Source organism: Mustela putorius, unplaced genomic scaffold (genome assembly GCF_011764305.1).
Source record: "Mustela putorius furo isolate JIRA1106 unplaced genomic scaffold, ASM1176430v1.1 tig00003858_pilon_pilon_pilon, whole genome shotgun sequence".
NCBI lineage: Eukaryota > Metazoa > Chordata > Mammalia > Carnivora > Mustelidae > Mustela > Mustela putorius.
Window position 1 is genome coordinate 14,456,244 of NW_025422010.1, and position 8,701 is coordinate 14,464,944.

Below are 8,701 nucleotides of genomic sequence, written 5' to 3' on the forward strand. Positions count from 1 at the left end.
GCCTTCAGTTATCATTATAAAACACAAATCTTATTAAACCATGTGATTCTCCAGCTTCGGATCTACTCAAATGCCTTAGTTTGACATTTAAAGCCCTTTATCAGGCACCTGGGTAGCTCAGTTGGTTAAGCTCAGTTGATTAAGCCACTCTGGCTCAGGTCAAGATCCCAGAGTCCCACAACAGGCTTCTGTCTCTGCAGAGAGTCTGCTTCTCCCTCTAACCTTCTTCCCTCTCATGCTCTCTCTTACTCTCTCTCTCCCCATCTCAAATAAATAAATAAATAAATAAATAAATAAATAAAATCTTTAAAGCCCTTCATCTTTCCTTGATACTTCTGTCCTGTCTCAGATCTTATGTTTTCAATATGCTGGCAACTTGTAGTTCCTCATGAACCATGGTCATTTCTCATTTTATATACTATTACCTCTTTCTGAAATGCCCCACATTCTTCCCCACACCTGCTCTCTTGCCAGCAGTCAGCAACAGCACACACACCCGTCACCACCCCCCACATGGCCTGCTGGCACCCTCTCACATGCCCTTCCAGCCTCAACTTGATCATTTCTTTTATCAGCACAAACCTAGGCTGGTTTGAGTGCTCATGGAAGAGGCCCCTATGTTACCCTAGCTTAAGTTATATAAACACTAGATGATCAAAATCCTATACATTTAAAAAAAAGATTTTATTTACTTATTTGAGGCGGGGAGGGGCAGAGGGAGAGAGAGAGAGAATCTCAAGCAGACTCCACACTGGTTGAGGAGCCCGACGCGGGGCTCCATCTCACAACCCTGAGATCATGACCTGAGCTGAAATCAAGAGTTGGACGCTTAAGTGACTGAGCCACCCAGGGGCCCCTAATCATATACCCCACTAGATTGGGAACTTTTTCTAGTCCTACATCTCTAGAGCCTAACACAGCTTTTGGCCTATGGTAGGTTTTTCATACACATCTATTAAATGAATAACTAAGTAACCTAATAAGGTAAGCTACATGAGATATATGGCATCTACGTTCCATCCTTTGACCAGTCTCTTTGTTCTGGGCTGTGTGCAAGGAGGGAGAAGCGATCATGCTGGAGAATCTGAAAGGAACTGGAGAAAGCCCTGGATGCATGTTCAGGAAAAGTAGATGAGTGCCCGTCTCGTAGTGGCGGCAAGAAGTGAAGCAAGATGACATAACCAAAGGGTTATATGCAACTGGATATTCCACTTGCCTGGATGCCTGAGGAGCGGGGAGGAAAGAGGGTCTCCACATACTGCTTCTTCAGTATCTTCTAATTCATTCATGTTCTTAATTCCCCACTGCTCTAGCCTTATTTAGGTCGGGTCCTTCCAAGAATATGGAGCTTTCAGCAACAGGAGCAGAAAGGTGTCATCCAGGCTCAACCAATACAGACACCAAAGTCCTCAACGTCTTTTCCATAGCACTGTTATCAGGAGCCCCCCAAACTCATGGTATTCAAGAGTGTTTTGCCACGTGGTAACATATTTTTGGCAGATCTTAACCATTTCTGTAGTAAAACAATCGTGTTTTACTATTTGCTAAACATGCCACATTAATCCCTCTTTCATCTGAGGTAACAAGCAGGATTTTATCCCTTTTGTGCAAAAGGAAGAAGTGCTTTAGGGGACGACTATTAGATTGACCCTGCATTATAGAATATATTCTCTTGTTGATTATCAGAGTTTTAATTTTTAATGGGAAACGCAAGCATGAATTCCAAATTCTCAAAAAAGTATTTACAGTGAAATTAAGTCTCCCTCTCATCCTTGGCCCGTGGCTACCCAAGTCCCTCCTCAACGGCAACCATCTTCTTGTACGTCTTTCCAGAGACATTTGATGCATTTATGTTTACATGATTACACGTGTGTGTACCCACAGATCCATTCTGAATATGAATATGATTTCTCAATGTGGTATGAACTCTATCTGGACTCCACTTTAAATCGAGGCCACAGATTTCCATGTGGGTTTGCCACTCCTGGCCTCTATGACACAATGAAGCATGAAGGTTGGGGAAATGCACTGGACCTCTGCCTCTTCCACCCTGACCACCACTCCCCCACAGGTCAGTCTGTTGGTCAGAGGTAACTGCCACTGGTCAGAGGTAACCCATTCTGCTGCCTACTTCCAATTTAGCCCAGATGCAAAGAAAATAGGGTGACCTCTTTGTATTGTCTAAATCAAACATGTCTTTTCAAATAAAAGAAAAATGTGCCACAGAAGACTTTAAAAATGAGGTCTGTTTTGAAATACTCAAGTCAAGTAGCAAAGTGGTGAAGGTGACAGGCATCTGGAACACAGGTGGAAAAAGAAACAAAAATCCACCACAAAAACCATATGCACGCATACAAAGATGGATATATACTGAAGAGATAAGCAAAGATACTAACATTTTCAAACTCCACAATTGTGGAGGGATAGAAGTGCTTGTTTTTTGTCTCTTTGAAATGCTTTGGTCTGTTTCCACTTTGTATAAATTTGATTGCATCCATTTCCCCTCCATTTCACTTTATTCACTCAGTTCTTGGTCAGTCCTGCCAATTTGAAGGGCCAGCCTGGATTTGCACATCTTTCCAGTGTGACCATCTCAGACCGGTGACGGGTTTTTCTTCACCCACTTTCTGGGTAGTACACAATGGATTTGCTTCACATCAACCAGTCAACTACGAGTCATGGATCTCCCACTCTGCATGGCAAGGCTGTTTAAGGGAGGTTCCTGCTCTGGTTGGGTTGATGTTACAGAAGAGGTTGGGGCTCTTCTTTTATCAGGGAAATAGCCAGACTTGCAAACAGGGTATGTGTGTGTGTGTGGGGGGGGGAGTTCCATGAATGTGATATAGTTTAAGAAGGATTCTACAAAAAAACTCCCTGGTTCTCTTAGAGACCTGAAATGAGGGTAGGGTGAGAGATTGAGATACAAATCTTTTTTTTTCTTGGGAAGTTTTTAAAAATCACCGATTAAAATCTGACATTACAATTGTTCTCTGAGACTGCTCTGTTTATTCCCATGGATGCAGGCATTGTTCCCTGTTTGTGTCTCTGTTACCAGATTCTTCTCTTTGTATATCCTTTCAAGGCCCTTTCAAGGGCCCCAAAGGTGTAAAAACTCAGTGTGGGGAAAAGTGAGAGGGAGAGTGCTGAGCTCAGGAGCAATGTAAAAACAATGGGGAAAAGCTCTTGGGTTGGACACAGCAGCCAGTTCTGCCCAATAAACTGGGTGAGGGGGAGGAGGCCATGGGAAGCTAGGGAGAGCCCGGAGTAGGAGGCTAGTTCTGCCCACAACTGCCTATGATGTCTCCAGGAAGATTGGAGGGATCAGAGGCCTTAATCTTCTGACCTGAGAAGTGGGAGCTTCTCTCCAGATGCCTTTCCGCAAGCAGACCCACCTTCAGTGTTTATAACCTGGTAGGGACCTACCATAGAAAATATGTTGAATTTCTTTAACTCCAAAATAAGGAGATCTTGAATATTTTCCATATATTCAACTTTTTATTTATTTTTTTTTAAAGATTTATTTATTTATTTGACAGAGAGAGATCACAAGTAAGCAGAGAGGCAGGCAGAGAGAGAGAGAGGAGGAAGTAGGCTCCCCGCCGAGCAGAGAGCCCGATGTGGGACTCGATCCCAGGACCCTGAGATCATGACCTGAGCCGAAGGCAGCGGCTTAACCCACTGAGCCACCCAGGCGCCCCATCAACTTTTTAAATTAAGGTCTTAAACCTTGTTTTAGAGAGAGAAAGAGAGCACACAAGCAGGCAGAGGGAGACAGAGAAGCAGGATCCCCGCTAAGTGGGGAGCCTGAGGTAGGGCTTGATTCCAGGCCCTTGAGATCATGACTTGAGCTGAAAGCAGCCACTTAACTGACTTGAGCCACCTGTTTGCCTGAGCTCTTAGTTACCATTGTTTCCTGGTTTGAAAGCAAACAATGGGAGTGCTGGGAAAATAAGCATCATTGTTAGAGCATTTTATAAAAACCATCTTTGACCTCTTTGGTGAGCTGTTAGGCCATCAGCTGTAGTCCCAGCACAGCCACAGAGAACAGCTGTGTTTGGGGTTCTGGGAAAGGGAGAGAACTAACCTTTATTACAGGCATCCAGAGAGCTAAGCTGTCAGACACTTCCAGAAAGTAGGTTCAGAATCTCTGTTATCCACAGCACTCAGACATAATGTCCACTTCAGTAATTAAGAACCGAATAAATAGGTCACACTTAAGAAGATAACTTGAGAAAAAGTACAATGAGCATAACCTCCTAACATGAGCCATTGTTAATTTCCATTCAGATTATTACAAAACGTGAATCAAGTATTCACATTCAGTTTTGCTGTGCTGGTTAGCAACGTCCATGAGGAAATATGCTTCGTCATCATGTTCATTCAGAATGGGTGTCTGAAAGGCAGGATTGTACACTGGGAGCAAAATCAATTGCAGCATAAGCGAGACCAATAAAAGATTAGGCTGCCTTCCTGCAAGACCTGTTGAAACAATATTTATTCTTACACACACCCGTTCATACACACCCAACATACTCCTGGTATCCTTCTGCCAAAACACTTCAGATCTGTGAACTTCATTTTTGGTTCTGATGGTATTTTCTTTTCTTTCTTTCTTTTTTTTTTTTTAAAAAGATTTTATTTATTTGACAGAGAGAGAGACAGAGAGAGAGAGAAAGGGAACACAAGCAGGGGGAGTTGGAGAGGAAGAAGCAGGCTTCCCGCTTATCGGGGAGCCTGATGCTGGGCCAGGACCATGGGATCGTGACCTGAGAGCCAAAGGCTGACACTTAACGACTGAGCCACCCAGGTGCCCCTCTGATGGTATTTTTAAGAGGTTGAGGCAGGGAACACTAAGAAGCTGTCTTGTGGTCATTTGTGTTGGGGCTGATCTTATTTAGTAAGCTTAGCTGTGTGACTTAATAGAGTATATTATATAGAACTACTAATAGAAATGGCTCTCAACATTCTTCAAGCAGTAGTAATATTCATCCATAGAACATGATTTTACAAAGTATTTTCATACCCATCCACTGGCTCTGTGCCTTGGTCTTCTCATCTCTAAAACAGAAGTGATAATAATACTGACTTGCACAAGAGGACCCTGTCAATAAATGGAGGTCTCCGGGCTTATGAGAGCAAAGGCCATAATCTTACTTCCATCAAAATTCCTTACTTCAGTGTGAAAATAACGAGAGCGTTGCTGAGGTCTTGGCATCTTCCAGACAGTCAATAAGTATTTGTAAGTGAATGAATGATTGATTCATTGATTGAATGGATGAGTGAACGAATGATACAACGTTGTAAAAAGGAGTCTGAGAGATTGCTCCCTGAATTTGGGGGTTCACAAAATAGTATGAATTTCACTGCAATAGACTTTTTAAATTGATTCTTTCCCTTTAAGAAGCAATTTTGATAATGTCACAGCATTGTTGGGACTAATATTCTACATATTTATCCTTTTGCCTTATCACTCAAGTTCATTAAGGACTGTCAGGACTGTACCAAGAATAATAGTGCCATCTAGTGACACTTTTGATTATTGTCTCTAAAATTGTATATAACAAAAGGTGATGTATGCAATCTGTGATCCTCAGCATTTTTCTGTTCAAGAACTTTTCTCAGAATTTCAATGTGATAAATTTTCACATTCTCATTCATATTTCCCCATGATATATTCACAGAGCCTATTCATACAAGATTTTTCAGTAGTTTATGTTTGTATTTCAAAGACTGTTTCTTTTAAGATTTACTGGTTTTGAATGGCAATACTGATACAATTATTTTTCAGGATAAATAATATTATATATAGATAATAAAACATCCTGTTTTCAAAAACATTAAAATTTTTTTAGAAGATTATATTTATTTATTTGCCAGACAGAGTTCACAAGTAGGCAGGCAGAGAGAGGGGTCAGCAAGCTCCCTGCTGAGCAGAGATCCCAAGATGCTGGGCTCAATCCCAGAACCCTGAGATCATGACCTGAGCAGAAGGCAGAGGCTTAACCCAATGAGCCTCCTAGGTGCCCCTAAAATATTTTTTAAAAAGTCAATTTACAGTCAAGGAAATTTATTCACTATTTATTCACATATGGATTGCTGAATTTTAAAAATTTAGTTCTATGCAATTATTTTATTAGAAAAGATAATCCATTAGATGTATAATTAAATATAATTTTTTATAAATATTAATGGTTTTCATATATATGATATAGAGTATACATAAATTTACAAATTAGAAAAAACTTTGGTTAGGCTACAGATATTATTTAATTAGGAAACTACAGGTTCAATGAGAAGCCCTGTAGCTCTTAAAAAGCTTGAAAGCTAGTCTTGGTTCAGACACTGTCTAGTTATATCAAGCTGAGCAAGTCAGGGAAAGTCTGCAACTCAGTATTCTTAACTGTAAAATGGGTTAACAATACCTACCTTATCCACCTGCCAGAGTTTTGGAACTTCTTTCTGATGGTAAGAAACTAATAGTGTTATTTCCAATAATCATTTTCCTGGGAGGGCAGGTTCTGGAACTAGACTGGCTGAACTCAAGGTACAGCTGCATTGCCTCCCAGCTGTGTAACCTTGTAAGTCACCTCTCTGCTCCTCAGTGCTTCATTTGTAGAACAGGTGTAATAAAAATACCCACCTCAAAGGGCAGTGGGGTAACACGCTTAGTACATAGTAAATATTCAGTAGTACAGTTTTAACTATGAGATTGAACCACACATCCCAGTGTGATACCCAAAAGATGAACTGTCAACTTGAGGTCATCACTATGTGGTTCTCAAAAAAGGGAAAGCTACTAGAGTTTTCACCATCATCACCAGCACTTACTGAACACCAGAAAGGAACATGGTCCTAACTCAGGTGCCTTACAGTACTGGATCCCGCAACTCTCTTTAGAGATCCTATAGTCAAAATAGAAGGGGATAGGTCAGGTCAACGTAAGATATTAGAAACAACTGCATTTTTTATAATCTTGAAAATTTCTTCCCTTCCAGTCTTTTAAATCTGCCCTTAAGCGGAGCAACAGAATAAATCAAACTGATAGCAGCTGGAAGCATGTCCGACAGACAGCAGTCAGGCAGGGTTGGGGCAGAGGAAAGAGATAGGGAGAGGCTTTTTCTAGCTACCTCCTCTACTATTTCTAGAGTCCGAGCCACCCTTGCCTCTAACCTGGACGACAGTGATATTCTCCTAACTGGAAGCCTTCTTGCTTCTCATCTTGCCCCTCCTTTTTATACACAATGGCAAGGTTAAGTTTCCAAAACCCAAACTCATCCTTCTTCCCTCCCCAAACCCTAGGATCCCACACTTAAACTAAGCAGTAAATACCATCCTATGTCTTTGTCCAACGCTCTCCCCATGCTCCTGCCTCGTGGAAGGAAAAGTGACCTCTTCTTGTCATGCAGTTCTCTGCTTAATGTCACGTCTCAGAGGCCCTCTGCCACTCTTGCTCTATTCTTTGTCCTACAGTACTTGTGTCATATTTATGGCTCCCTGACCTGCCTCTCACCAGAGAATGTGAACTCCAGGAGGGCAGGCAGCATGTCTGTCCTGCCTCCCGGTTATCCCCAACGCTTACAACAGTGCCTAGCATAGATCAAGTGGCTGATCAGTCTTGGTTTAATGACGGTCAAGACTGTCACGGTAGATTTTTCCCCTTTCCTTAACGACATTCAGCGATCCTCCACCTGGTGTGACGCTGCGTGGTGACTTGAAGCTTGGACAGTTGCTTTAGATCTCACTAAAAAAGCAGGAATAACACTTGCCCTACCTACCTTGTGTGCTGTGAGGATTTGATAATAAAGGTGAAAGATCTTCTGAAGTGAGAGCACTCTACTAGACCGTGACAATGAAACTGCTCTCTCATTTGAAAGATGATGAAAAGGAACCCCTCAAATATTAAGTGGCAATATGTGGCCAGGATTTGCCTACCATACCAAGCTCTAAGTTACAAATATTAAATGATATGAAAATGCATTCATTTGCAGCAGATAAAATACCAATACAACACTTTTAAGAGAGGGAATAGATAGTTGAACAAGACTGGGAAAATTTTAATTTTTTTCCTTTTCTAGGTTTTCCTCTCTAACTTTGCACATGGCATGGCCTTGAGGATTTTCAATGAGCTCTGAAACAGCCACGTCTGTTTTCTAGTCCTTGCTATAGCCTATAGTCTATACACCACACGAACACCCTTCACACATAATCTTGCTTAAAATCGTTTGTCTTCTATTTTTTAACGTGATACTTCTCTGAAATTCTGTTCAAATAACCAATTTCCACAAATTAATTCAAATTTCAATGACTGAAAAATCATGTTAGAGTGTAAAGGAAATGTCTTGACCTTTTAGGCGTTTGGGGCTTTTCACAGAGAGCAGAGGGTTCCAGGACTATAAGCTCTGGAGTCAGGCCCCCAGGTTGTAATCCTCTTACTTACTCTAGTGACTCAATCACTCAATTCTGCAGAGCTCAGTACCCCCACCTGAAACACAGAAATAACAAATATCTGTCTCACAAGGTCACTGGGAAGATTCAGTGAAAAAAATCACCCACATGTGGTGCTTTATATACAGTAAATGTTAGTAATAACTATTCTTTTCTTCAGAATTTTGCCTCACCTTCTTAGGCTCTAAGATCCATAAAACGTTAAACGTTTTCTCAGACATATCCTATATATCATCCAATAGTTTAAACATCTGAC